This window comes from Globicephala melas, unplaced genomic scaffold (assembly GCF_963455315.2).
Source record: "Globicephala melas unplaced genomic scaffold, mGloMel1.2 SCAFFOLD_309, whole genome shotgun sequence".
Lineage (NCBI taxonomy): Eukaryota > Metazoa > Chordata > Mammalia > Artiodactyla > Delphinidae > Globicephala > Globicephala melas.
The window spans coordinates 270,454-295,236 of record NW_027207479.1 but is presented as its reverse complement, the minus strand read 5'-3'; the positions used below and the strand labels follow the sequence as shown (position 1 = coordinate 295,236).

The following is a 24,783-nucleotide window of genomic DNA, read 5'->3' as shown; positions in this document are numbered from 1 at the left end:
AGGCGCACCCCAGACGCTCCCGGGGTGGCTGGCCCGGACCCAGACTCCGCCGCGGGCCCAGTTGCCGTCCTTTCGGCCCGCGAGCCCCTCGACCTGCACCTGGCCGCCCCCACCGGCGCCCAGCCCCGGCGCCGCCACCTGTGTGCCGGTGTGTCCCTCCACAGCTCCCTCCGACAAAAGCCCCCCCCCACCCCGCCCCTCTGGCGTGTCACCGCGGCCGGGTGCGGGAGCGGGATCGAGGGCAGGGGCCGCTTCCCCGGGCCTGCCGGCCACCAGGGGCGGGGTCCTGAGCTCGGCGGGGGGTGTGGGGGCAAGGGTGGCCTTGCCGGGGCTGAGGGGCCGTGGCGACTCATTGGTGGCTCCCGGTGGCTTCGGGCCAGCTGCTGTCGGGCAGGAGGGCCGGCCCGGGCTGCGGCCGGGCTGCGCCTAGGGCCGCGTGGGCGGGCAGGGCCGATGCCCAAGGGACCGCGGGCCCCGGGCCCTGAAGCCTCCGGGGCCACGTCCCTGTGAGCGACGTGCGGGATCTTGGGCGGGGCGCCAAGCGCCGAAGGGTTTGCTGGGTCACGGCCGCCCTGGGCTGGGAGGTGGTCGCCAAACCCTCCGCCGCCGCCCGATACCCGAGACCTCCGTTGCCCCTGCCTGGGCGGGCGAGGGGGCCCTGCCGGGGCGGGCCGGCCGCCAGGCTGGCGTTAAGGCGCCAGCGCCAGCGAAACTGGGCCTCAAGAGGCCGCCCGCGGCCCCCCGCCCCCGTCTACGGCCATACCACCCTGAACGCGCCCGATCTCGTCTGATCTCGGAAGCTAAGCAGGGTCGGGCCTGGTTAGTACTTGGATGGGAGACCGCCTGGGAATACCGGGTGCTGTAGGCTTTTTGCCTCCCGCTCCGCCCGCCTTCTCCTTTACTCGCCGGCGGCGGGGTCGCCGGCTCCGCCCCCGCCGGGCCCCGCTGCAGGCCCCACCTCCTCAGGCCCCTCCCACCACGGCGCGCGCCGGCGGGGTCGCTCCCCGCCGGCCCGGCCGGCCAGGCGGCCAGAAGGCGGCCCTGGAAGGCAGCCGCACCCCAGACGCTCCCGGGGTGGCTGGCCCGGACCCAGACTCCGCCGCGGGCCCAGTTGCCGTCCTTTCGGCCCGCGAGCCCCTCGACCTGCACCTGGCCGCCCCCACCGGCGCCCAGCCCCGGCGCCGCCACCTGTGTGCCGGTGTGTCCCTCCACAGCTCCCTCCGACAAAAGCCCCCCCCCACCCCGCCCCTCTGGCGTGTCACCGCGGCCGGGTGCGGGAGCGGGATCGAGGGCAGGGGCCGCTTCCCCGGGCCTGCCGGCCACCAGGGGCGGGGTCCTGAGCTCGGCGGGGGGTGTGGGGGCAAGGGTGGCCTTGCCGGGGCTGAGGGGCCGTGGCGACTCAATGGTGGCTCCCGGTGGCTTCGGGCCAGCTGCTGTCGGGCAGGAGGGCCGGCCCGGGCTGCGGCCGGGCTGCGCCTAGGGCCGCGTGGGCGGGCAGGGCCGATGCCCAAGGGACCGCGGGCCCCGGGCCCTGAAGCCTCCGGGGCCACGTCCCTGTGAGCGACGTGCGGGATCTTGGGCGGGGCGCCAAGCGCCGAAGGGTTTGCTGGGTCACGGCCGCCCTGGGCTGGGAGGTGGTCGCCAAACCCTCCGCCGCCGCCCGATACCCGAGACCTCCGTTGCCCCTGCCTGGGCGGGCGAGGGGGCCCTGCCGGGGCGGGCCGGCCGCCAGGCTGGCGTTAAGGCGCCAGCGCCAGCGAAACTGGGCCTCAAGAGGCCGCCCGCGGCCCCCCGCCCCCGTCTACGGCCATACCACCCTGAACGCGCCCGATCTCGTCTGATCTCGGAAGCTAAGCAGGGTCGGGCCTGGTTAGTACTTGGATGGGAGACCGCCTGGGAATACCGGGTGCTGTAGGCTTTTTGCCTCCCGCTCCGCCCGCCTTCTCCTTTACTCGCCCGCGGCGGGGGCCGCCGGCTCCGCCCCCGCCGGGCCCCGCTGCAGGCCCCACCTCCTCAGGCCCCTCCCACCACGGCGCGCGCCGGCGGGGTCGCTCCCCGCCGGCCCGGCCGGCCAGGCGGCCAGAAGGCGGCCCTGGAAGGCAGGCGCACCCCAGACGCTCCCGGGGTGGCTGGCCCGGACCCAGACTCCGCCGCGGGCCCAGTTGCCGTCCTTTCGGCCCGCGAGCCCCTCGACCTGCACCTGGCCGCCCCCACCGGCGCCCAGCCCCGGCGCCGCCACCTGTGTGCCGGTGTGTCCCTCCACAGCTCCCTCTGACAAAAGCCCCCCCCCACCCCGCCCCTCTGGCGTGTCACCGCGGCCGGGTGCGGGAGCGGGATCGAGGGCAGGGGCCGCTTCCCCGGGCCTGCCGGCCACCAGGGGCGGGGTCCTGAGCTCGGCGGGGGGTGTGGGGGCAAGGGTGGCCTTGCCGGGGCTGAGGGGCCGTGGCGACTCAATGGTGGCTCCCGGTGGCTTCGGGCCAGCTGCTGTCGGGCAGGAGGGCCGGCCCGGGCTGCGGCCGGGCTGCGCCTAGGGCCGCGTGGGCGGGCAGGGCCGATGCCCAAGGGACCGCGGGCCCCGGGCCCTGAAGCCTCCGGGGCCACGTCCCTGTGAGCGACGTGCGGGATCTTGGGCGGGGCGCCAAGCGCCGAAGGGTTTGCTGGGTCACGGCCGCCCTGGGCTGGGAGGTGGTCGCCAAACCCTCCGCCGCCGCCCGATACCCGAGACCTCCGTTGCCCCTGCCTGGGCGGGCGAGGGGGCCCTGCCGGGGCGGGCCGGCCGCCAGGCTGGCGTTAAGGCGCCAGCGCCAGCGAAACTGGGCCTCAAGAGGCCGCCCGCGGCCCCCCGCCCCCGTCTACGGCCATACCACCCTGAACGCGCCCGATCTCGTCTGATCTCGGAAGCTAAGCAGGGTCGGGCCTGGTTAGTACTTGGATGGGAGACCGCCTGGGAATACCGGGTGCTGTAGGCTTTTTGCCTCCCGCTCCGCCCGCCTTCTCCTTTACTCGCCCGCGGCGGGGGCCGCCGGCTCCGCCCCCGCCGGGCCCCGCTGCAGGCCCCACCTCCTCAGGCCCCTCCCACCACGGCGCGCGCCGGCGGGGTCGCTCCCCGCCGGCCTGGCCGGCCAGGCGGCCAGAAGGCGGCCCTGGAAGGCAGGCGCACCCCAGACGCTCCCGGGGTGGCTGGCCCGGACCCAGACTCCGCCGCGGGCCCAGTTGCCGTCCTTTCGGCCCGCGAGCCCCTCGACCTGCACCTGGCCGCCCCCACCGGCGCCCAGCCCCGGCGCCGCCACCTGTGTGCCGGTGTGTCCCTCCACAGCTCCCTCCGACAAAAGCCCCCCCCCACCCCGCCCCTCTGGCGTGTCACCGCGGCCGGGTGCGGGAGCGGGATCGAGGGCAGGGGCCGCTTCCCCGGGCCTGCCGGCCACCAGGGGCGGGGTCCTGAGCTCGGCGGGGGGTGTGGGGGCAAGGGTGGCCTTGCCGGGGCTGAGGGGCCGTGGCGACTCATTGGTGGCTCCCGGTGGCTTCGGGCCAGCTGCTGTCGGGCAGGAGGGCCGGCCCGGGCTGCGGCCGGGCTGCGCCTAGGGCCGCGTGGGCGGGCAGGGCCAATGCCCAAGGGACCACGGGCCCCGGGCCCTGAAGCCTCCGGGGCCACGTCCCTGTGAGCGACGTGCGGGATCTTGGGCGGGGCGCCAAGCGCCGAAGGGTTTGCTGGGTCACGGCCGCCCTGGGCTGGGAGGTGGTCGCCAAACCCTCCGCCGCCGCCCGATACCCGAGACCTCCGTTGCCCCTGCCTGGGCGGGCGAGGGGGCCCTGCCGGGGCGGGCCGGCCGCCAGGCTGGCGTTAAGGCGCCAGCGCCAGCGAAACTGGGCCTCAAGAGGCCGCCCGCGGCCCCCCGCCCCCGTCTACGGCCATACCACCCTGAACGCGCCCGATCTCGTCTGATCTCGGAAGCTAAGCAGGGTCGGGCCTGGTTAGTACTTGGATGGGAGACCGCCTGGGAATACCGGGTGCTGTAGGCTTTTTGCCTCCCGCTCCGCCCGCCTTCTCCTTTACTCGCCCGCGGCGGGGGGGCCGCCGGCTCCGCCCCCGCCGAGCCCCGCTGCAGGCAGTAGTCAAGGTGGGTTTACCTGCCCGAGCAGGAAGCTTGGGCGATGGCAGAAGTGGGAAGAAACTCTTGAGCACAGGTTCTTGGGATCCACGGAGCAGCGCATGCACATGCGATGGGTGCCTACACAGCTGGCTTGCTTGTCTGTGGGGAAAGGCGAGATGGGTCAGGGCCTGGGTTCCTGAGGGGCTGAGAATCAAGGCAGGGATAGAAGAAAGGGGACAGGCCCACATCCCCTGAACCCACGCCGGCGCCCACTCACCTTTGTGGAAAATACGATTGAAAAGTGCCCGCAAGAATCTCTTCAGATGCCTCCAGAGTTGAGGCAAGAAGGGGAGGGGGGAGGCCGGGAGCAGGGTGAGCCCTGAAATCCAACCCTTGTCCCGGTCACACCCCAGCAGCCCTCCCACCTCAGCCCCTTCAAGACCCCAGGGCTCCCCCAACCGCGCTGCACAGATCCTGCCCTGACCATAGTCACCATGTTGATCCCCACGTTGAGCAAGATGAAGCTGACCGGGATCAGAAGAATTGAGTATCCTTGCTCCTGGCATTTCCTGGGGATGGGGCCAGTGAACGGCTCGGCTCGGTAGTAGTTTCGCTCACCCATGGCCGTTGGTCCCAGGACTGCCTGGGCCCTCTGCCCTCCAGTTTTAACTGGGAGCCAGACTGGGTCATAATGGGGCAGGTGGTGAGGTCACAGTGAGGGAGGGGGATGAAAAGGAGGGCCCAGAGTGGCATTCCCTGGTAACCAGGGTCAGGTAAGCTGAGCCTGGACAGTCAAACAGGGCCCGGTGGCCGGCATACATCCCCTCGAGCGGTCATTCATTCGCTCACCGCCCGCTGACTCACTTGTTCAAATGACACATTGCGTCTCTTGGCCCCTCTTGAGACTAGGAAGACCTTGGCCTCAGAGGCCTGCTGAAGGCCTGGCTGGAGTCCAGAGCCTCAGCCTTCTTCATGCCCTTCACTGGGCCTGGAGCTGGACCTGCCCAGATGTGGAACCTCCCAGTTTGGAAGCAACTTCTTGTATGAGGCTCTCTGTGGACAGGGACAGCTGAGACACAGAGGAGGTGCCCAGAGACCAGGGGTTTGGAGTCTGCAGCTGCAGATGTACTTAGTGCATGGTATAGGACCAGGAGGGGCCTGCTGGCAGAACTGTGGCCACTAAACCAAAGGGACCCTCAGGCCAAGAAGGGGACACTGGCTTCTTATTGCAGGAAGCCAAGCGCAGGGACCCAGGCTGGCAGAAGGAGTGGCGCTTCCAAGCCACAGACCACCAATGTTTCCTGGACTCTGGCGCTCTTTATTCCTCTCTCCATGCCCTGCCGCCCCCTGCCCCTGCCCCCATTTGCTGCTGGTAAGTTCACTTTCCCAGTCTGGCTCCCGTGCAGAGAGGGCCTGGAGGCCGAGGTGGAAGGTAGCAGCGAGTTGGCCCGCGCTTGGCCCTCCTGCGGTTGCCGCTTCAGCACCAGACTGTCATACACCTGGTAGTTGGCATTGCCTCCCGGGTTCCGGCTGAGTGGCATGAAGGTGGGCGGGGGTGGAGGGTGCTCGGTAGCCTGGACGTCGGGCAGGAGGTGAGAGGGGCGGAGGAGCAGCGCTGAGCTGGGAGCCGGGGCCCGCTGGTCCAAGGCCTCGGCCAGTACCGTGAGGGAGGCGGAGGTGGCCACAGGGCGCCGCAAGGGCAGGATCTCAGCCCATTCGGCCGCCGGGTGCCGCACCTCGTGGGGATCGCGGGAGTAATCCAAGTGTCCCGTGGAGGGATGCAGGCTGCGGTTGGACTCGCTGTGAGCACAGCTGGGGAGGCTACGTCTGTGGGCCGGTGGGGTGTCGCGCTACCAGGCGTCGGGCCGGTAGACCCGAGGCAACAGAGCGGATGGAGGCTCAGAGCCCTCCAGACCCAGACTCCGCCATGGGCCCAGTTGCCGTCCTTTCGGCCCGCGAGCCCCTCGACCTGCACCTGGCCGCCCCCACCGGCGCCCAGCCCCGGCGCCGCCACCTGTGTGCCGGTATGTCCCTCCACAGCTCCCTCCGTCAAAAGCCCCCCCCCACCCCGCCCCTCTGGCGTGTCACCGCGGCCGGGTGCGGGAGCGGGATCGAGGGCAGGGGCCGCTTCCCCGGGCCTGCCGGCCACCAGGGGCGGGGTCCTGAGCTCGGCGGGGGGTGTGGGGGCAAGGGTGGCCTTGCCGGGGCTGAGGGGCCGTGGCGACTCAATGGTGGCTCCCGGTGGCTTCGGGCCAGCTGCTGTCGGGCAGGAGGGCCGGCCCGGGCTGCGGCCGGGCTGCGCCTAGGGCCGCGTGGGCGGGCAGGGCCGATGCCCAAGGGACCGCGGGCCCCGGGCCCTGAAGCCTCCGGGGCCACGTCCCTGTGAGCGACGTGCGGGATCTTGGGCGGGGCGCCAAGCGCCGAAGGGTTTGCTGGGTCACGGCCGCCCTGGGCTGGGAGGTGGTCGCCAAACCCTCCGCCGCCGCCCGATACCCGAGACCTCCGTTGCCCCTGCCTGGGCGGGCGAGGGGGCCCTGCCGGGGCGGGCCGGCCGCCAGGCTGGCGTTAAGGCGCCAGCGCCAGCGAAACTGGGCCTCAAGAGGCCGCCCGCGGCCCCCCGCCCCCGTCTACGGCCATACCACCCTGAACGCGCCCGATCTCGTCTGATCTCGGAAGCTAAGCAGGGTCGGGCCTGGTTAGTACTTGGATGGGAGACCGCCTGGGAATACCGGGTGCTGTAGGCTTTTTGCCTCCCGCTCCGCCCGCCTTCTCCTTTACTCGCCCGCGGCGGGGGCCGCCGGCTCCGCCCCCGCCGGGCCCCGCTGCAGGCCCCACCTCCTCAGGCCCCTCCCACCACGGCGCGCGCCGGCGGGGTCGCTCCCCGCCGGCCCGGCCGGCCAGGCGGCCAGAAGGCGGCCCTGGAAGGCAGCCGCACCCCAGACGCTCCCGGGGTGGCTGGCCCGGACCCAGACTCCGCCGCGGGCCCAGTTGCCGTCCTTTCGGCCCGCGAGCCCCTCGACCTGCACCTGGCCGCCCCCACCGGCGCCCAACCCCGGCGCCGCCACCTGTGTGCCGGTGTGTCCCTCCACAGCTCCCTCCGACAAAAGCCCCCCCCCACCCCGCCCCTCTGGCGTGTCACCGCGGCCGGGTGCGGGAGCGGGATCGAGGGCAGGGGCCGCTTCCCCGGGCCTGCCGGCCACCAGGGGCGGGGTCCTGAGCTCGGCGGGGGGTGTGGGGGCAAGGGTGGCCTTGCCGGGGCTGAGGGGCCGTGGCGACTCAATGGTGGCTCCCGGTGGCTTCGGGCCAGCTGCTGTCGGGCAGGAGGGCCGGCCCGGGCTGCGGCCGGGCTGCGCCTAGGGCCGCGTGGGCGGGCAGGGCCGATGCCCAAGGGACCGCGGGCCCCGGGCCCTGAAGCCTCCGGGGCCACGTCCCTGTGAGCGACGTGCGGGATCTTGGGCGGGGCGCCAAGCGCCGAAGGGTTTGCTGGGTCACGGCCGCCCTGGGCTGGGAGGTGGTCGCCAAACCCTCCGCCGCCGCCCGATACCCGAGACCTCCGTTGCCCCTGCCTGGGCGGGCGAGGGGGCCCTGCCGGGGCGGGCCGGCCGCCAGGCTGGCGTTAAGGCGCCAGCGCCAGCGAAACTGGGCCTCAAGAGGCCGCCCGCGGCCCCCCGCCCCCGTCTACGGCCATACCACCCTGAACGCGCCCGATCTCGTCTGATCTCGGAAGCTAAGCAGGGTCGGGCCTGGTTAGTACTTGGATGGGAGACCGCCTGGGAATACCGGGTGCTGTAGGCTTTTTGCCTCCCGCTCCGCCCGCCTTCTCCTTTACTCGCCCGCGGCGGGGGCCGCCGGCTCCGCCCCCGCCGGGCCCCGCTGCAGGCCCCACCTCCTCAGGCCCCTCCCACCACGGCGCGCGCCGGCGGGGTCGCTCCCCGCCGGCCCGGCCGGCCAGGCGGCCAGAAGGCGGCCCTGGAAGGCAGGCGCACCCCAGACGCTCCCGGGGTGGCTGGCCCGGACCCAGACTCCGCCGCGGGCCCAGTTGCCGTCCTTTCGGCCCGCGAGCCCCTCGACCTGCACCTGGCCGCCCCCACCGGCGCCCAGCCCCGGCGCCGCCACCTGTGTGCCGGTGTGTCCCTCCACAGCTCCCTCTGACAAAAGCCCCCCCCCACCCCGCCCCTCTGGCGTGTCACCGCGGCCGGGTGCGGGAGCGGGATCGAGGGCAGGGGCCGCTTCCCCGGGCCTGCCGGCCACCAGGGGCGGGGTCCTGAGCTCGGCGGGGGGTGTGGGGGCAAGGGTGGCCTTGCCGGGGCTGAGGGGCCGTGGCGACTCAATGGTGGCTCCCGGTGGCTTCGGGCCAGCTGCTGTCGGGCAGGAGGGCCGGCCCGGGCTGCGGCCGGGCTGCGCCTAGGGCCGCGTGGGCGGGCAGGGCCGATGCCCAAGGGACCGCGGGCCCCGGGCCCTGAAGCCTCCGGGGCCACGTCCCTGTGAGCGACGTGCGGGATCTTGGGCGGGGCGCCAAGCGCCGAAGGGTTTGCTGGGTCACGGCCGCCCTGGGCTGGGAGGTGGTCGCCAAACCCTCCGCCGCCGCCCGATACCCGAGACCTCCGTTGCCCCTGCCTGGGCGGGCGAGGGGGCCCTGCCGGGGCGGGCCGGCCGCCAGGCTGGCGTTAAGGCGCCAGCGCCAGCGAAACTGGGCCTCAAGAGGCCGCCCGCGGCCCCCCGCCCCCGTCTACGGCCATACCACCCTGAACGCGCCCGATCTCGTCTGATCTCGGAAGCTAAGCAGGGTCGGGCCTGGTTAGTACTTGGATGGGAGACCGCCTGGGAATACCGGGTGCTGTAGGCTTTTTGCCTCCCGCTCCGCCCGCCTTCTCCTTTACTCGCCCGCGGCGGGGGCCGCCGGCTCCGCCCCCGCCGGGCCCCGCTGCAGGCCCCACCTCCTCAGGCCCCTCCCACCACGGCGCGCGCCGGCGGGGTCGCTCCCCGCCGGCCCGGCCGGCCAGGCGGCCAGAAGGCGGCCCTGGAAGGCAGGCGCACCCCAGACGCTCCCGGGGTGGCTGGCCCGGACCCAGACTCCGCCGCGGGCCCAGTTGCCGTCCTTTCGGCCCGCGAGCCCCTCGACCTGCACCTGGCCGCCCCCACCGGCGCCCAGCCCCGGCGCCGCCACCTGTGTGCCGGTGTGTCCCTCCACAGCTCCCTCCGACAAAAGCCCCCCCCCACCCCGCCCCTCTGGCGTGTCACCGCGGCCGGGTGCGGGAGCGGGATCGAGGGCAGGGGCCGCTTCCCCGGGCCTGCCGGCCACCAGGGGCGGGGTCCTGAGCTCGGCGGGGGGTGTGGGGGCAAGGGTGGCCTTGCCGGGGCTGAGGGGCCGTGGCGACTCAATGGTGGCTCCCGGTGGCTTCGGGCCAGCTGCTGTCGGGCAGGAGGGCCGGCCCGGGCTGCGGCCGGGCTGCGCCTAGGGCCGCGTGGGCGGGCAGGGCCGATGCCCAAGGGACCGCGGGCCCCGGGCCCTGAAGCCTCCGGGGCCACGTCCCTGTGAGCGACGTGCGGGATCTTGGGCGGGGCGCCAAGCGCCGAAGGGTTTGCTGGGTCACGGCCGCCCTGGGCTGGGAGGTGGTCGCCAAACCCTCCGCCGCCGCCCGATACCCGAGACCTCCGTTGCCCCTGCCTGGGCGGGCGAGGGGGCCCTGCCGGGGCGGGCCGGCCGCCAGGCTGGCGTTAAGGCGCCAGCGCCAGCGAAACTGGGCCTCAAGAGGCCGCCCGCGGCCCCCCGCCCCCGTCTACGGCCATACCACCCTGAACGCGCCCGATCTCGTCTGATCTCGGAAGCTAAGCAGGGTCGGGCCTGGTTAGTACTTGGATGGGAGACCGCCTGGGAATACCGGGTGCTGTAGGCTTTTTGCCTCCCGCTCCGCCCGCCTTCTCCTTTACTCGCCCGCGGCGGGGGGGCCGCCGGCTCCGCCCCCGCCGAGCCCCGCTGCAGGCAGTAGTCAAGGTGGGTTTACCTGCCCGAGCAGGAAGCTTGGGCGATGGCAGAAGTGGGAAGAAACTCTTGAGCACAGGTTCTTGGGATCCACGGAGCAGCGCATGCACATGCGATGGGTGCCTACACAGCTGGCTTGCTTGTCTGTGGGGAAAGGCGAGATGGGTCAGGGCCTGGGTTCCTGAGGGGCTGAGAATCAAGGCAGGGATAGAAGAAAGGGGACAGGCCCACATCCCCTGAACCCACGCCGGCGCCCACTCACCTTTGTGGAAAATACGATTGAAAAGTGCCCGCAAGAATCTCTTCAGATGCCTCCAGAGTTGAGGCAAGAAGGGGAGGGGGGAGGCCGGGAGCAGGGTGAGCCCTGAAATCCAACCCTTGTCCCGGTCACACCCCAGCAGCCCTCCCACCTCAGCCCCTTCAAGACCCCAGGGCTCCCCCAACCGCGCTGCACAGATCCTGCCCTGACCATAGTCACCATGTTGATCCCCACGTTGAGCAAGATGAAGCTGACCGGGATCAGAAGAATTGAGTATCCTTGCTCCTGGCATTTCCTGGGGATGGGGCCAGTGAACGGCTCGGCTCGGTAGTAGTTTCGCTCACCCATGGCCGTTGGTCCCAGGACTGCCTGGGCCCTCTGCCCTCCAGTTTTAACTGGGAGCCAGACTGGGTCATAATGGGGCAGGTGGTGAGGTCACAGTGAGGGAGGGGGATGAAAAGGAGGGCCCAGAGTGGCATTCCCTGGTAACCAGGGTCAGGTAAGCTGAGCCTGGACAGTCAAACAGGGCCCGGTGGCCGGCATACATCCCCTCGAGCGGTCATTCATTCGCTCACCGCCCGCTGACTCACTTGTTCAAATGACACATTGCGTCTCTTGGCCCCTCTTGAGACTAGGAAGACCTTGGCCTCAGAGGCCTGCTGAAGGCCTGGCTGGAGTCCAGAGCCTCAGCCTTCTTCATGCCCTTCACTGGGCCTGGAGCTGGACCTGCCCAGATGTGGAACCTCCCAGTTTGGAAGCAACTTCTTGTATGAGGCTCTCTGTGGACAGGGACAGCTGAGACACAGAGGAGGTGCCCAGAGACCAGGGGTTTGGAGTCTGCAGCTGCAGATGTACTTAGTGCATGGTATAGGACCAGGAGGGGCCTGCTGGCAGAACTGTGGCCACTAAACCAAAGGGACCCTCAGGCCAAGAAGGGGACACTGGCTTCTTATTGCAGGAAGCCAAGCGCAGGGACCCAGGCTGGCAGAAGGAGTGGCGCTTCCAAGCCACAGACCACCAATGTTTCCTGGACTCTGGCGCTCTTTATTCCTCTCTCCATGCCCTGCCGCCCCCTGCCCCTGCCCCCATTTGCTGCTGGTAAGTTCACTTTCCCAGTCTGGCTCCCGTGCAGAGAGGGCCTGGAGGCCGAGGTGGAAGGTAGCAGCGAGTTGGCCCGCGCTTGGCCCTCCTGCGGTTGCCGCTTCAGCACCAGACTGTCATACACCTGGTAGTTGGCATTGCCTCCCGGGTTCCGGCTGAGTGGCATGAAGGTGGGCGGGGGTGGAGGGTGCTCGGTAGCCTGGACGTCGGGCAGGAGGTGAGAGGGGCGGAGGAGCAGCGCTGAGCTGGGAGCCGGGGCCCGCTGGTCCAAGGCCTCGGCCAGTACCGTGAGGGAGGCGGAGGTGGCCACAGGGCGCCGCAAGGGCAGGATCTCAGCCCATTCGGCCGCCGGGTGCCGCACCTCGTGGGGATCGCGGGAGTAATCCAAGTGTCCCGTGGAGGGATGCAGGCTGCGGTTGGACTCGCTGTGAGCACAGCTGGGGAGGCTACGTCTGTGGGCCGGTGGGGTGTCGCGCTACCAGGCGTCGGGCCGGTAGACCCGAGGCACCAGAGCGGATGGAGGCTCAGAGCCCTCCAGACCCAGACTCCGCCGCGGGCCCAGTTGCCGTCCTTTCGGCCCGCGAGCCCCTCGACCTGCACCTGGCCGCCCCCACCGGCGCCCAGCCCCGGCGCCGCCACCTGTGTGCCGGTGTGTCCCTCCACAGCTCCCTCTGACAAAAGCCCCCCCCCACCCCGCCCCTCTGGCGTGTCACCGCGGCCGGGTGCGGGAGCGGGATCGAGGGCAGGGGCCGCTTCCCCGGGCCTGCCGGCCACCAGGGGCGGGGTCCTGAGCTCGGCGGGGGGTGTGGGGGCAAGGGTGGCCTTGCCGGGGCTGAGGGGCCGTGGCGACTCAATGGTGGCTCCCGGTGGCTTCGGGCCAGCTGCTGTCGGGCAGGAGGGCCGGCCCGGGCTGCGGCCGGGCTGCGCCTAGGGCCGCGTGGGCGGGCAGGGCCGATGCCCAAGGGACCGCGGGCCCCGGGCCCTGAAGCCTCCGGGGCCACGTCCCTGTGAGCGACGTGCGGGATCTTGGGCGGGGCGCCAAGCGCCGAAGGGTTTGCTGGGTCACGGCCGCCCTGGGCTGGGAGGTGGTCGCCAAACCCTCCGCCGCCGCCCGATACCCGAGACCTCCGTTGCCCCTGCCTGGGCGGGCGAGGGGGCCCTGCCGGGGCGGGCCGGCCGCCAGGCTGGCGTTAAGGCGCCAGCGCCAGCGAAACTGGGCCTCAAGAGGCCGCCCGCGGCCCCCCGCCCCCGTCTACGGCCATACCACCCTGAACGCGCCCGATCTCGTCTGATCTCGGAAGCTAAGCAGGGTCGGGCCTGGTTAGTACTTGGATGGGAGACCGCCTGGGAATACCGGGTGCTGTAGGCTTTTTGCCTCCCGCTCCGCCCGCCTTCTCCTTTACTCGCCCGCGGCGGGGGCCGCCGGCTCCGCCCCCGCCGGGCCCCGCTGCAGGCCCCACCTCCTCAGGCCCCTCCCACCACGGCGCGCGCCGGCGGGGTCGCTCCCCGCCGGCCTGGCCGGCCAGGCGGCCAGAAGGCGGCCCTGGAAGGCAGGCGCACCCCAGACGCTCCCGGGGTGGCTGGCCCGGACCCAGACTCCGCCGCGGGCCCAGTTGCCGTCCTTTCGGCCCGCGAGCCCCTCGACCTGCACCTGGCCGCCCCCACCGGCGCCCAGCCCCGGCGCCGCCACCTGTGTGCCGGTGTGTCCCTCCACAGCTCCCTCCGACAAAAGCCCCCCCCCACCCCGCCCCTCTGGCGTGTCACCGCGGCCGGGTGCGGGAGCGGGATCGAGGGCAGGGGCCGCTTCCCCGGGCCTGCCGGCCACCAGGGGCGGGGTCCTGAGCTCGGCGGGGGGTGTGGGGGCAAGGGTGGCCTTGCCGGGGCTGAGGGGCCGTGGCGACTCATTGGTGGCTCCCGGTGGCTTCGGGCCAGCTGCTGTCGGGCAGGAGGGCCGGCCCGGGCTGCGGCCGGGCTGCGCCTAGGGCCGCGTGGGCGGGCAGGGCCAATGCCCAAGGGACCACGGGCCCCGGGCCCTGAAGCCTCCGGGGCCACGTCCCTGTGAGCGACGTGCGGGATCTTGGGCGGGGCGCCAAGCGCCGAAGGGTTTGCTGGGTCACGGCCGCCCTGGGCTGGGAGGTGGTCGCCAAACCCTCCGCCGCCGCCCGATACCCGAGACCTCCGTTGCCCCTGCCTGGGCGGGCGAGGGGGCCCTGCCGGGGCGGGCCGGCCGCCAGGCTGGCGTTAAGGCGCCAGCGCCAGCGAAACTGGGCCTCAAGAGGCCGCCCGCGGCCCCCCGCCCCCGTCTACGGCCATACCACCCTGAACGCGCCCGATCTCGTCTGATCTCGGAAGCTAAGCAGGGTCGGGCCTGGTTAGTACTTGGATGGGAGACCGCCTGGGAATACCGGGTGCTGTAGGCTTTTTGCCTCCCGCTCCGCCCGCCTTCTCCTTTACTCGCCCGCGGCGGGGGGGCCGCCGGCTCCGCCCCCGCCGAGCCCCGCTGCAGGCAGTAGTCAAGGTGGGTTTACCTGCCCGAGCAGGAAGCTTGGGCGATGGCAGAAGTGGGAAGAAACTCTTGAGCACAGGTTCTTGGGATCCACGGAGCAGCGCATGCACATGCGATGGGTGCCTACACAGCTGGCTTGCTTGTCTGTGGGGAAAGGCGAGATGGGTCAGGGCCTGGGTTCCTGAGGGGCTGAGAATCAAGGCAGGGATAGAAGAAAGGGGACAGGCCCACATCCCCTGAACCCACGCCGGCGCCCACTCACCTTTGTGGAAAATACGATTGAAAAGTGCCCGCAAGAATCTCTTCAGATGCCTCCAGAGTTGAGGCAAGAAGGGGAGGGGGGAGGCCGGGAGCAGGGTGAGCCCTGAAATCCAACCCTTGTCCCGGTCACACCCCAGCAGCCCTCCCACCTCAGCCCCTTCAAGACCCCAGGGCTCCCCCAACCGCGCTGCACAGATCCTGCCCTGACCATAGTCACCATGTTGATCCCCACGTTGAGCAAGATGAAGCTGACCGGGATCAGAAGAATTGAGTATCCTTGCTCCTGGCATTTCCTGGGGATGGGGCCAGTGAACGGCTCGGCTCGGTAGTAGTTTCGCTCACCCATGGCCGTTGGTCCCAGGACTGCCTGGGCCCTCTGCCCTCCAGTTTTAACTGGGAGCCAGACTGGGTCATAATGGGGCAGGTGGTGAGGTCACAGTGAGGGAGGGGGATGAAAAGGAGGGCCCAGAGTGGCATTCCCTGGTAACCAGGGTCAGGTAAGCTGAGCCTGGACAGTCAAACAGGGCCCGGTGGCCGGCATACATCCCCTCGAGCGGTCATTCATTCGCTCACCGCCCGCTGACTCACTTGTTCAAATGACACATTGCGTCTCTTGGCCCCTCTTGAGACTAGGAAGACGAAGACCTTGGCCTCAGAGGCCTGCTGAAGGCCTGGCTGGAGTCCAGAGCCTCAGCCTTCTTCATGCCCTTCACTGGGCCTGGAGCTGGACCTGCCCAGATGTGGAACCTCCCAGTTTGGAAGCAACTTCTTGTATGAGGCTCTCTGTGGACAGGGACAGCTGAGACACAGAGGAGGTGCCCAGAGACCAGGGGTTTGGAGTCTGCAGCTGCAGATGTACTTAGTGCATGGTATAGGACCAGGAGGGGCCTGCTGGCAGAACTGTGGCCACTAAACCAAAGGGACCCTCAGGCCAAGAAGGGGACACTGGCTTCTTATTGCAGGAAGCCAAGCGCAGGGACCCAGGCTGGCAGAAGGAGTGGCGCTTCCAAGCCACAGACCACCAATGTTTCCTGGACTCTGGCGCTCTTATTCCTCTCTCCATGCCCTGCCGCCCCCTGCCCCTGCCCCCATTTGCTGCTGGTAAGTTCACTTTCCCAGTCTGGCTCCCGTGCAGAGAGGGCCTGGAGGCCGAGGTGGAAGGTAGCAGCGAGTTGGCCCGCGCTTGGCCCTCCTGCGGTTTGCCGCTTCAGCACCAGACTGTCATACACCTGGTAGTTGGCATTGCCTCCCGGTTCCGGCTGAGTGGCATGAAGGTGGGCGGGGGTGGAGGGTGCTCGGTAGCCTGGACGTCGGGCAGGAGGTGAGAGGGGCGGAGGAGCAGCGCTGAGCTGGGAGCCGGGGCCCGCTGGTCCAAGGCCTCGGCCAGTACCGTGAGGGAGGCGGAGGTGGCCACAGGGCGCCGCAAGGGCAGGATCTCAGCCCATTCGGCCGCCGGGTGCCGCACCTCGTGGGGATCGCGGGAGTAATCCAAGTGTCCCGTGGAGGGATGCAGGCTGCGGTTGGACTCGCTGTGAGCACAGCTGGGAGGCTACGTCTGTGGGCCGGTGGGTGTCGCGCTACCAGGCGTCGGGCCGGTAGACCCGAGGCAACAGAGCGGATGGAGGCTCAGAGCCCTCCAGACCCAGACTCCGCCATGGGCCCAGTTGCCGTCCTTTCGGCCCGCGAGCCCCTCGACCTGCACCTGGCCGCCCCCACCGGCGCCCAGCCCCGGCGCCGCCACCTGTGTGCCGGTATGTCCTCCACAGCTCCCTCCGTCAAAAGCCCCCCCCCACCCCGCCCCTCTGGCGTGTCACCGCGGCCGGGGTGCGGGAGCGGGATCGAGGGCAGGGGCCGCTTCCCCGGGCCTGCCGGCCACCAGGGGCGGGGTCCTGAGCTCGGCGGGGGGTGTGGGGGCAAGGGTGGCCTTGCCGGGGCTGAGGGGCCGTGGCGACTCAATGGTGGCTCCCGGTGGCTTCGGGCCAGCTGCTGTCGGGCAGGAGGGCCGGCCCGGGCTGCGGCCGGGCTGCGCCTAGGGCCGCGTGGGCGGGCAGGGCCGATGCCCAAGGGACCGCGGGCCCCGGGCCCTGAAGCCTCCGGGGCCACGTCCCTGTGAGCGACGTGCGGGATCTTGGGCGGGGCGCCAAGCGCCGAAGGGTTTGCTGGGTCACGGCCGCCCTGGGCTGGAGGTGGTCGCCAAACCCTCCGCCGCCGCCCGATACCCGAGACCTCCGTTGCCCCTGCCTGGGCGGGCGAGGGGGCCCTGCCGGGGCGGGCCGGCCGCCAGGCTGGCGTTAAGGCGCCAGCGCCAGCGAAACTGGGCCTCAAGAGGCCGCCCGCGGCCCCCCGCCCCCGTCTACGGCCATACCACCCTGAACGCGCCCGATCTCGTCTGATCTCGGAAGCTAAGCAGGGTCGGGCCTGGTTAGTACTTGGATGGGAGACCGCCTGGGAATACCGGGTGCTGTAGGCTTTTTGCCTCCCGCTCCGCCCGCCTTCTCCTTTACTCGCCCGCGGCGGGGGCCGCCGCTCCGCCCCCGCCGGGCCCCGCTGCAGGCCCCACCTCTCAGGCCCCTCCCACCACGGCGCGCGCCGGCGGGGGTCGCTCCCCGCCGGCCCGGCGGCCAGGCGGCCAGAAGGCGGCCCTGGAAGGCAGCCGCACCCCAGACGCTCCCGGGGTGGCTGGCCCGGACCCAGACTCCGCCGCGGGCCCAGTTGCCGTCCTTTCGGCCCGCGAGCCCCTCGACCTGCACCTGGCCGCCCCCACCGGCGCCCCAACCCCGGCGCCGCCACCTGTGTGCCGGTGTGTCCCTCCACAGCTCCCTCCGACAAAAGCCCCCCCCCACCCCGCCCCTCTGGCGTGTCACCGCGGCCGGGTGCGGGAGCGGGATCGAGCGAGACAGCCTGGGCCCGCTTCCCCGGGCCTGCCGGCCACCAGGGGCGGGGTCCTGAGCTCGGCGGGGGGTGTGGGGCAAGGGTGGCCTTGCCGGGGCTGAGGGGCCGTGGCGACTCAATGGTGGCTCCCGGTGGCTTCGGGCCAGCTGCTGTCGGGCAGGAGGGCCGGCCCGGGCTGCGGCCGGGCTGCGCCTAGGGCCGCGTGGGCGGGCAGGGCCGATGCCCAAGGGACCGCGGGCCCCGGGCCCTGAAGCCTCCGGGGGCCACGTCCCTGTGAGCGACGTGCGGGATCTTGGGCGGGGCGCCAAGCGCCGAAGGGTTTGCTGGGTCACGGCCGCCCTGGGCTGGGAGGTGGTCGCCAAACCCTCCGCCGCCGCCCGATACCCGAGACCTCCGTTGCCCCTGCCTGGGCGGGCGAGGGGGCCCTGCCGGGGCGGGCCGGCCGCCAGGCTGGCGTTAAGGCGCCAGCGCCAGCGAAACTGGGCCTCAAGAGGCCGCCCGCGGCCCCCCGCCCCCGTCTACGGCCATACCACCCTGAACGCGCCCGATCTCGTCTGATCTCGGAAGCTAAGCAGGGTCGGGCCTGGTTAGTACTTGGATGGGAGACCGCCTGGGAATACCGGGTGCTGTAGGCTTTTGCCTCCCGCTCCGCCCGCCTTCTCCTTTACTCGCCCGCGGCGGGGGCCGCCGGCTCCGCCCCCGCCGGGCCCCGCTGCAGGCCCCACCTCCTCAGGCCCCTCCCACCACGGCGCGCGCCGGCGGGGTCGCTCCCCGCCGGCCCGGCCGGCCAGGCGGCCAGAAGGCGGCCCTGGAAGGCAGGCGCACCCCAGACGCTCCCGGGGTGGCTGGCCCGGACCCAGACTCCGCCGCGGGCCCAGTTGCCGTCCTTTCGGCCCGCGAGCCCCTCGACCTGCACCTGGCCGCCCCCACCGGCGCCCAGCCCCGGCGCCGCCACCTGTGTGCCGGTGTGTCCCTCCACAGCTCCCTCTGACAAAAGCCCCCCCCCACCCCGCCCCTCTGGCGTGTCACCGCGGCCGGGTGCGGGAGCGGGATCGAGGGCAGGGGCCGCTTCCCGGGCCTGCCGGCCACCAGGGGCGGGGTCCTGAGCTCGGCGGGGGTGTGGGGGCAAGGGTGGCCTTGCCGGGGCTGAGGGGCCGTGGCGACTCAATGGTGGCTCCCGGTGGCTTCGGGCCAGCTGCTGTCGGGCAGGAGGGCCGGCCCGGGCTGCGGCCGGGCTGCGCCTAGGGCCGCGTGGGCGGGCAGGGCCGATGCCCAAGGGACCGCGGGCCCCGGGCCCTGAAGCCTCCGGGGCCACGTCCCTGTGAGCGACGTGCGGGATCTTGGGCGGGGCGCCAAGCGCCGAAGGGTTTGCTGGGTCACGGCCGCCCTGGGCTGGGAGGTGGTCGCCAAACCCTCCGCCGCCGCCCGATACCCGAGACCTCCGTTGCCCCTGCCTGGGCGGGCGAGGGGGCCCTGCCGGGGCGGGCCGGCCGCCAGGCTGGCGTTAAGGCGCCAGCGCCAGCGAAACTGGGCCTCAAGAGGCCGCCCGCGGCCCCCCGCCCCCGTCTACGGCCATACCACCTGAACGCGCCCGATCTCGTCTGATCTCGGAAGCTAAGCAGGGTCGGGCCTGGTTAGTACTTGGATGGGAGACCGCCTGGAATACCGGGTGCTGTAGGCTTTTTGCCTCCCGCTCCGCCCGCCTTCTCCTTTACTCGCCCGCGGCGGGGGCCGCCGGCTCCGCCCCGCCGGGCCCCGCTGCAGGCCCCACCTCCTCAGGCCCCTCCCACCACGGCGCGCGCCGGCGGGGTCGCTCCCCGCCGGCCCGGCCGGCCAGGCGGCCAGAAGGCGGCCCTGGAAGGCAGGCGCACCCCAGACGCTCCCGGGGTGGCTGGCCCGGACCCAGACTCCGCCGCGGGCCCAGTTGCCGTCCTTTCGGCCCGCGAGCCCCTCGACCTGCACCTGGCCGCCCCCACCGGCGCCCAGCCCCGGCGCCGCCACCTGTGTGCCGGTGTGTCCCTCCACAGCTCCCTCCGACAAAAGCCCCCCCCCACCCCGCCCCTCTGGCGTGTCACCGCGGCCGGGTGCGGGAGCGGGATCGAGGGCAGGGGCCGCTTCCCCGGGCCTGCCGGCCACCAGGGGCGGGGTCCTGAGCTCGGCGGGGGGTGTGGGGGCAAGGGTGGCCTTGCCGGGGCTGAGGGGCCGTGGCGACTCAATGGTGGCTCCCGGTGGCTTCGGGCCAGCTGCTGTCGGGCAGGAGGGCCGGCCCGGGCTGCGGCCGGGCTGCGCCTAGGGCCGCGTGGGCGGGCAGGGCCGATGCCCAAGGGACCGCGGGCCCCGGGCCCTGAAGCCTCCGGGGCCACGTCCCTGTGAGCGACGTGCGGGATCTTGGGCGGGGCGCCAAGCGCCGAAGGGTTTGCTGGGTCACGGCCGCCCTGGGCTGGGAGGTGGTCGCCAAACCCTCCGCCGCCGCCCGATACCCGAGACCTCCGTTGCCCCTGCCTGGGCGGGCGAGGGGGCCCTGCCGGGGCGGGCCGGCCGCCAGGCTGGCGTTAAGGCGCCAGCGCCAGCGAAACTGGGCCTCAAGAGGCCGCCCGCGGCCCCCCGCCCCCGTCTACGGCCATACCACCCTGAACGCGCCCGATCTCGTCTGATCTCGGAAGCTAAGCAGGGTCGGGCCTGGTTAGTACTTGGATGGGAGACCGCCTGGGAATACCGGGTGCTGTAGGCTTTTTGCCTCCCGCTCCGCCCGCCTTCTCCTTTACTCGCCCGCGGCGGGGGGGCCGCCGGCTCCGCCCCGCCGAGCCCCGCTGCAGGCAGTAGTCAAGGTGGTTTACCTGCCCGAGCAGGAAGCTTGGGCGATGGCAGAAGTGGGAAGAAACTCTTGAGCACAGGTTCTTGGGATCCACGGAGCAGCGCATGCACATGCGATGGGTGCCTACACAGCTGGCTTGCTTGTCTGTGGGGAAAGGCGAGATGGGTCAGGGCCTGGGTTCCTGAGGGGCTGAGAATCAAGGCAGGGATAGAAGAAAGGGGACAGGCCCACATCCCCTGAACCCACGCCGGCGCCCACTCACCTTTGTGGAAAATACGATTGAAAAGTGCCCGCAAGAATCTCTTCAGATGCCTCCAGAGTTGAGGCAAGAAGGGGAGGGGGGAGGCCGGGAGCAGGGTGAGCCCTGAAATCCAACCCTTGTCCCGGTCACACCCCAGCAGCCCTCCCACCTCAGCCCCTTCAAGACCCCAGGGCTCCCCCAACCGCGCTGCACAGATCCTGCCCTGACCATAGTCACCATGTTGATCCCCACGTTGAGCAAGATGAAGCTGACCGGGATCAGAAGAATTGAGTATCCTTGCTCCTGGCATTTCCTGGGGATGGGGCCAGTGAACGGCTCGGCTCGGTAGTAGTTTCGCTCACCCATGGCCGTTGGTCCCAGGACTGCCTGGGCCCTCTGCCCTCCAGTTTTAACTGGGAGCCAGACTGGGTCATAATGGGGCAGGTGGTGAGGTCACAGTGAGGGAGGGGGATGAAAAGGAGGGCCCAGAGTGGCATTCCCTGGTAACCAGGGTCAGGTAAGCTGAGCCTGGACAGTCAAACAGGGCCCGGTGGCCGGCATACATCCCCTCGAGCGGTCATTCATTCGCTCACCGCCCGCTGACTCACTTGTTCAAATGACACATTGCGTCTCTTGGCCCCTCTTGAGACTAGGAAGACCTTGGCCTCAGAGGCCTGCTGAAGGCCTGGCTGGAGTCCAGAGCCTCAGCCTTCTTCATGCCCTTCACTGGGCCTGGAGCTGGACCTGCCCAGATGTGGAACCTCCCAGTTTGGAAGCAACTTCTTGTATGAGGCTCTCTGTGGACAGGGACAGCTGAGACACAGAGGAGGTGCCCAGAGACCAGGGGTTTGGAGTCTGCAGCTGCAGATGTACTTAGTGCATGGTATAGGACCAGGAGGGGCCTGCTGGCAGAACTGTGGCCACTAAACCAAAGGGACCCTCAGGCCAAGAAGGGGACACTGGCTTCTTATTGCAGGAAGCCAAGCGCAGGGACCCAGGCTGGCAGAAGGAGTGGCGCTTCCAAGCCACAGACCACCAATGTTTCCTGGACTCTGGCGCTCTTTATTCCTCTCTCCATGCCCTGCCGCCCCCTGCCCCTGCCCCCATTTGCTGCTGGTAAGTTCACTTTCCCAGTCTGGCTCCCGTGCAGAGAGGGCCTGGAGGCCGAGGTGGAAGGTAGCAGCGAGTTGGCCCGCGCTTGGCCCTCCTGCGGTTGCCGCTTCAGCACCAGACTGTCATACACCTGGTAGTTGGCATTGCCTCCCGGGTTCCGGCTGAGTGGCATGAAGGTGGGCGGGGGTGGAGGGTGCTCGGTAGCCTGGACGTCGGGCAGGAGGTGAGAGGGGCGGAGGAGCAGCGCTGAGCTGGGAGCCGGGGCCCGCTGGTCCAAGGCCTCGGCCAGTACCGTGAGGGAGGCGGAGGTGGCCACAGGGCGCCGCAAGGGCAGGATCTCAGCCCATTCGGCCGCCGGGTGCCGCACCTCGTGGGGATCGCGGGAGTAATCCAAGTGTCCCGTGGAGGGATGCAGGCTGCGGTTGGACTCGCTGTGAGCACAGCTGGGGAGGCTACGTCTGTGGGCCGGTGGGGTGTCGCGCTACCAGGCGTCGGGCCGGTAGACCCGAGGCAACAGAGCGGATGGAGGCTCAGAGCCCTCCAGACCCAGACTCCGCCATGGGCCCAGTTGCCGTCCTTTCGGCCCGCGAGCCCCTCGACCTGCACCTGGCCGCCCCCACCGGCGCCCAGCCCCGGCGCCGCCACCTGTGTGCCGGTATGTCCCTCCACAGCTCCCTCCGTCAAAAGCCCCCCCCCACCCCGCCCCTCTGGCGTGTCACCGCGGCCGGGTGCGGGAGCGGGATCGAGGGCAGGGGCCGCTTCCCCGGGCCTGCCGGCCACCAGGGGCGGGGTCCTGAGCTCGGCGGGGGGTGTGGGGGCAAGGGTGGCCTTGCCGGGGCTGAGGGGCCGTGGCGACTCAATGGTGGCTCCCGGTGGCTTCGGGCCAGCTGCTGTCGGGCAGGAGGGCCGGCCCGGGCTGCGGCCGGGCTGCGCCTAGGGCCGCGTGGGCGGGCAGGGCCGATGCCCAAGGGACCGCGGGCCCCGGGCCCTGAAGCCTCCGGGGCCACGTCCCTGTGAGCGACGTGCGGGATCTTGGGCGGGGCGCCAAGCGCCGAAGGGTTTGCTGGGTCACGGCCGCCCTGGGCTGGGAGGTGGTCGCCAAACCCTCCGCCGCCGCCCGATACCCGAGACCTCCGTTGCCCCTGCCTGGGCGGGCGAGGGGGCCCTGCCGGGGCGGGCCGGCCGCCAGGCTGGCGTTAAGGCGCCAGCGCCAGCGAAACTGGGCCTCAAGAGGCCGCCCGCGGCCCCCCGCCCCCGTCTACGGCCATACCACCCTGAACGCGCCCGATCTCGTCTGATCTCGGAAGCTAAGCAGGGTCGGGCCTGGTTAGTACTTGGATGGGAGACCGCCTGGGAATACCGGGTGCTGTAGGCTTTTTGCCTCCCGCTCCGCCCGCCTTCTCCTTTACTCGCCCGCGGCGGGGGCCGCCGGCTCCGCCCCCGCCGGGCCCCGCTGCAGGCCCCACCTCCTCAGGCCCCTCCCACCACGGCGCGCGCCGGCGGGGTCGCTCCCCGCCGGCCCGGCCGGCCAGGCGGCCAGAAGGCGGCCCTGGAAGGCAGCCGCACCCCAGACGCTCCCGGGGTGGCTGGCCCGGACCCAGACTCCGCCGCGGGCCCAGTTGCCGTCCTTTCGGCCCGCGAGCCCCTCGACCTGCACCTGGCCGCCCCCACCGGCGCCCAACCCCGGCGCCGCCACCTGTGTGCCGGTGTGTCCCTCCACAGCTCCCTCCGACAAAAGCCCCCCCCCACCCCGCCCCTCTGGCGTGTCACCGCGGCCGGGTGCGGGAGCGGGATCGAGGGCAGGGGCCGCTTCCCCGGGCCTGCCGGCCACCAGGGGCGGGGTCCTGAGCTCGGCGGGGGGTGTGGGGGCAAGGGTGGCCTTGCCGGGGCTGAGGGGCCGTGGCGACTCAATGGTGGCTCCCGGTGGCTTCGGGCCAGCTGCTGTCGGGCAGGAGGGCCGGCCCGGGCTGCGGCCGGGCTGCGCCTAGGGCCGCGTGGGCGGGCAGGGCCGATGCCCAAGGGACCGCGGGCCCCGGGCCCTGAAGCCTCCGGGGCCACGTCCCTGTGAGCGACGTGCGGGATCTTGGGCGGGGCGCCAAGCGCCGAAGGGTTTGCTGGGTCACGGCCGCCCTGGGCTGGGAGGTGGTCGCCAAACCCTCCGCCGCCGCCCGATACCCGAGACCTCCGTTGCCCCTGCCTGGGCGGGCGAGGGGGCCCTGCCGGGGCGGGCCGGCCGCCAGGCTGGCGTTAAGGCGCCAGCGCCAGCGAAACTGGGCCTCAAGAGGCCGCCCGCGGCCCCCCGCCCCCGTCTACGGCCATACCACCCTGAACGCGCCCGATCTCGTCTGATCTCGGAAGCTAAGCAGGGTCGGGCCTGGTTAGTACTTGGATGGGAGACCGCCTGGGAATACCGGGTGCTGTAGGCTTTTTGCCTCCCGCTCCGCCCGCCTTCTCCTTTACTCGCCCGCGGCGGGGGCCGCCGGCTCCGCCCCCGCCGGGCCCCGCTGCAGGCCCCACCTCCTCAGGCCCCTCCCACCACGGCGCGCGCCGGCGGGGTCGCTCCCCGCCGGCCCGGCCGGCCAGGCGGCCAGAAGGCGGCCCTGGAAGGCAGGCGCACCCCAGACGCTCCCGGGGTGGCTGGCCCGGACCCAGACTCCGCCGCGGGCCCAGTTGCCGTCCTTTCGGCCCGCGAGCCCCTCGACCTGCACCTGGCCGCCCCCACCGGCGCCCAGCCCCGGCGCCGCCACCTGTGTGCCGGTGTGTCCCTCCACAGCTCCCTCTGACAAAAGCCCCCCCCCACCCCGCCCCTCTGGCGTGTCACCGCGGCCGGGTGCGGGAGCGGGATCGAGGGCAGGGGCCGCTTCCCCGGGCCTGCCGGCCACCAGGGGCGGGGTCCTGAGCTCGGCGGGGGGTGTGGGGGCAAGGGTGGCCTTGCCGGGGCTGAGGGGCCGTGGCGACTCAATGGTGGCTCCCGGTGGCTTCGGGCCAGCTGCTGTCGGGCAGGAGGGCCGGCCCGGGCTGCGGCCGGGCTGCGCCTAGGGCCGCGTTGGCGGGCAGGGCCGATGCCCAAGGGACCGCGGGCCCCGGGCCCTGAAGCCTCCGGGGCCACGTCCCTGTGAGCGACGTGCGGGATCTTGGGCGGGGCGCCAAGCGCCGAAGGGTTTGCTGGGTCACGGCCGCCCTGGGCTGGGAGGTGGTCGCCAAACCCTCCGCCGCCGCCCGATACCCGAGACCTCCGTTGCCCCTGCCTGGGCGGGCGAGGGGGCCCTGCCGGGGCGGGCCGGCCGCCAGGCTGGCGTTAAGGCGCCAGCGCCAGCGAAACTGGGCCTCAAGAGGCCGCCCGCGGCCCCCCGCCCCCGTCTACGGCCATACCACCCTGAACGCGCCCGATCTCGTCTGATCTCGGAAGCTAAGCAGGGTCGGGCCTGGTTAGTACTTGGATGGGAGACCGCCTGGGAATACCGGGTGCTGTAGGCTTTTTGCCTCCCGCTCCGCCCGCCTTCTCCTTTACTCGCCCGCGG

General features: G+C 71.9%; 17 non-coding genes across 17 annotated transcripts; all 17 read left to right on the top strand.

Annotated features, from left to right (window-relative positions):
• The first annotated feature begins 749 nt into the window (after positions 1-749).
• LOC132594820 (5S ribosomal RNA) lies at positions 750-868 on the top strand. The gene has a single exon (XR_009560989.1). It is a non-coding gene; the product is annotated as a 5S ribosomal RNA (ribosomal RNA).
• Positions 869-1,799: 931 nt separating this feature from the next.
• On the top strand, positions 1,800-1,918 carry LOC132594819 (5S ribosomal RNA). Its single transcript, XR_009560988.1, has one exon. It is a non-coding gene; the product is annotated as a 5S ribosomal RNA (ribosomal RNA).
• A 932-nt stretch (positions 1,919-2,850) lies between these two features.
• LOC132594818 (5S ribosomal RNA) lies at positions 2,851-2,969 on the top strand. Its single transcript, XR_009560987.1, has one exon. It is a non-coding gene; the product is annotated as a 5S ribosomal RNA (ribosomal RNA).
• Positions 2,970-3,901: 932 nt separating this feature from the next.
• Positions 3,902-4,020, top strand: LOC132594817 (5S ribosomal RNA). The gene has a single exon (XR_009560986.1). It is a non-coding gene; the product is annotated as a 5S ribosomal RNA (ribosomal RNA).
• Positions 4,021-6,716: 2,696 nt separating this feature from the next.
• LOC132594816 (5S ribosomal RNA) lies at positions 6,717-6,835 on the top strand. Its single transcript, XR_009560985.1, has one exon. It is a non-coding gene; the product is annotated as a 5S ribosomal RNA (ribosomal RNA).
• Positions 6,836-7,767: 932 nt separating this feature from the next.
• Positions 7,768-7,886, top strand: LOC132594814 (5S ribosomal RNA). Its single transcript, XR_009560983.1, has one exon. It is a non-coding gene; the product is annotated as a 5S ribosomal RNA (ribosomal RNA).
• Positions 7,887-8,818: 932 nt separating this feature from the next.
• LOC132594813 (5S ribosomal RNA) lies at positions 8,819-8,937 on the top strand. Its single transcript, XR_009560982.1, has one exon. It is a non-coding gene; the product is annotated as a 5S ribosomal RNA (ribosomal RNA).
• Positions 8,938-9,869: 932 nt separating this feature from the next.
• On the top strand, positions 9,870-9,988 carry LOC132594812 (5S ribosomal RNA). Its single transcript, XR_009560981.1, has one exon. It is a non-coding gene; the product is annotated as a 5S ribosomal RNA (ribosomal RNA).
• A 2,696-nt stretch (positions 9,989-12,684) lies between these two features.
• LOC132594811 (5S ribosomal RNA) lies at positions 12,685-12,803 on the top strand. Its single transcript, XR_009560980.1, has one exon. It is a non-coding gene; the product is annotated as a 5S ribosomal RNA (ribosomal RNA).
• A 932-nt stretch (positions 12,804-13,735) lies between these two features.
• On the top strand, positions 13,736-13,854 carry LOC132594810 (5S ribosomal RNA). Its single transcript, XR_009560979.1, has one exon. It is a non-coding gene; the product is annotated as a 5S ribosomal RNA (ribosomal RNA).
• A 2,698-nt stretch (positions 13,855-16,552) lies between these two features.
• Positions 16,553-16,671, top strand: LOC132594809 (5S ribosomal RNA). The gene has a single exon (XR_009560978.1). It is a non-coding gene; the product is annotated as a 5S ribosomal RNA (ribosomal RNA).
• Positions 16,672-17,609: 938 nt separating this feature from the next.
• On the top strand, positions 17,610-17,728 carry LOC132594808 (5S ribosomal RNA). Its single transcript, XR_009560977.1, has one exon. It is a non-coding gene; the product is annotated as a 5S ribosomal RNA (ribosomal RNA).
• Positions 17,729-18,657: 929 nt separating this feature from the next.
• LOC132594869 (5S ribosomal RNA) lies at positions 18,658-18,774 on the top strand. The gene has a single exon (XR_009561038.1). It is a non-coding gene; the product is annotated as a 5S ribosomal RNA (ribosomal RNA).
• Positions 18,775-19,705: 931 nt separating this feature from the next.
• On the top strand, positions 19,706-19,824 carry LOC132594807 (5S ribosomal RNA). Its single transcript, XR_009560976.1, has one exon. It is a non-coding gene; the product is annotated as a 5S ribosomal RNA (ribosomal RNA).
• A 2,694-nt stretch (positions 19,825-22,518) lies between these two features.
• On the top strand, positions 22,519-22,637 carry LOC132594806 (5S ribosomal RNA). The gene has a single exon (XR_009560975.1). It is a non-coding gene; the product is annotated as a 5S ribosomal RNA (ribosomal RNA).
• A 932-nt stretch (positions 22,638-23,569) lies between these two features.
• Positions 23,570-23,688, top strand: LOC132594805 (5S ribosomal RNA). Its single transcript, XR_009560974.1, has one exon. It is a non-coding gene; the product is annotated as a 5S ribosomal RNA (ribosomal RNA).
• A 932-nt stretch (positions 23,689-24,620) lies between these two features.
• On the top strand, positions 24,621-24,739 carry LOC132594803 (5S ribosomal RNA). Its single transcript, XR_009560972.1, has one exon. It is a non-coding gene; the product is annotated as a 5S ribosomal RNA (ribosomal RNA).
• Positions 24,740-24,783: the final 44 nt, after the last annotated feature.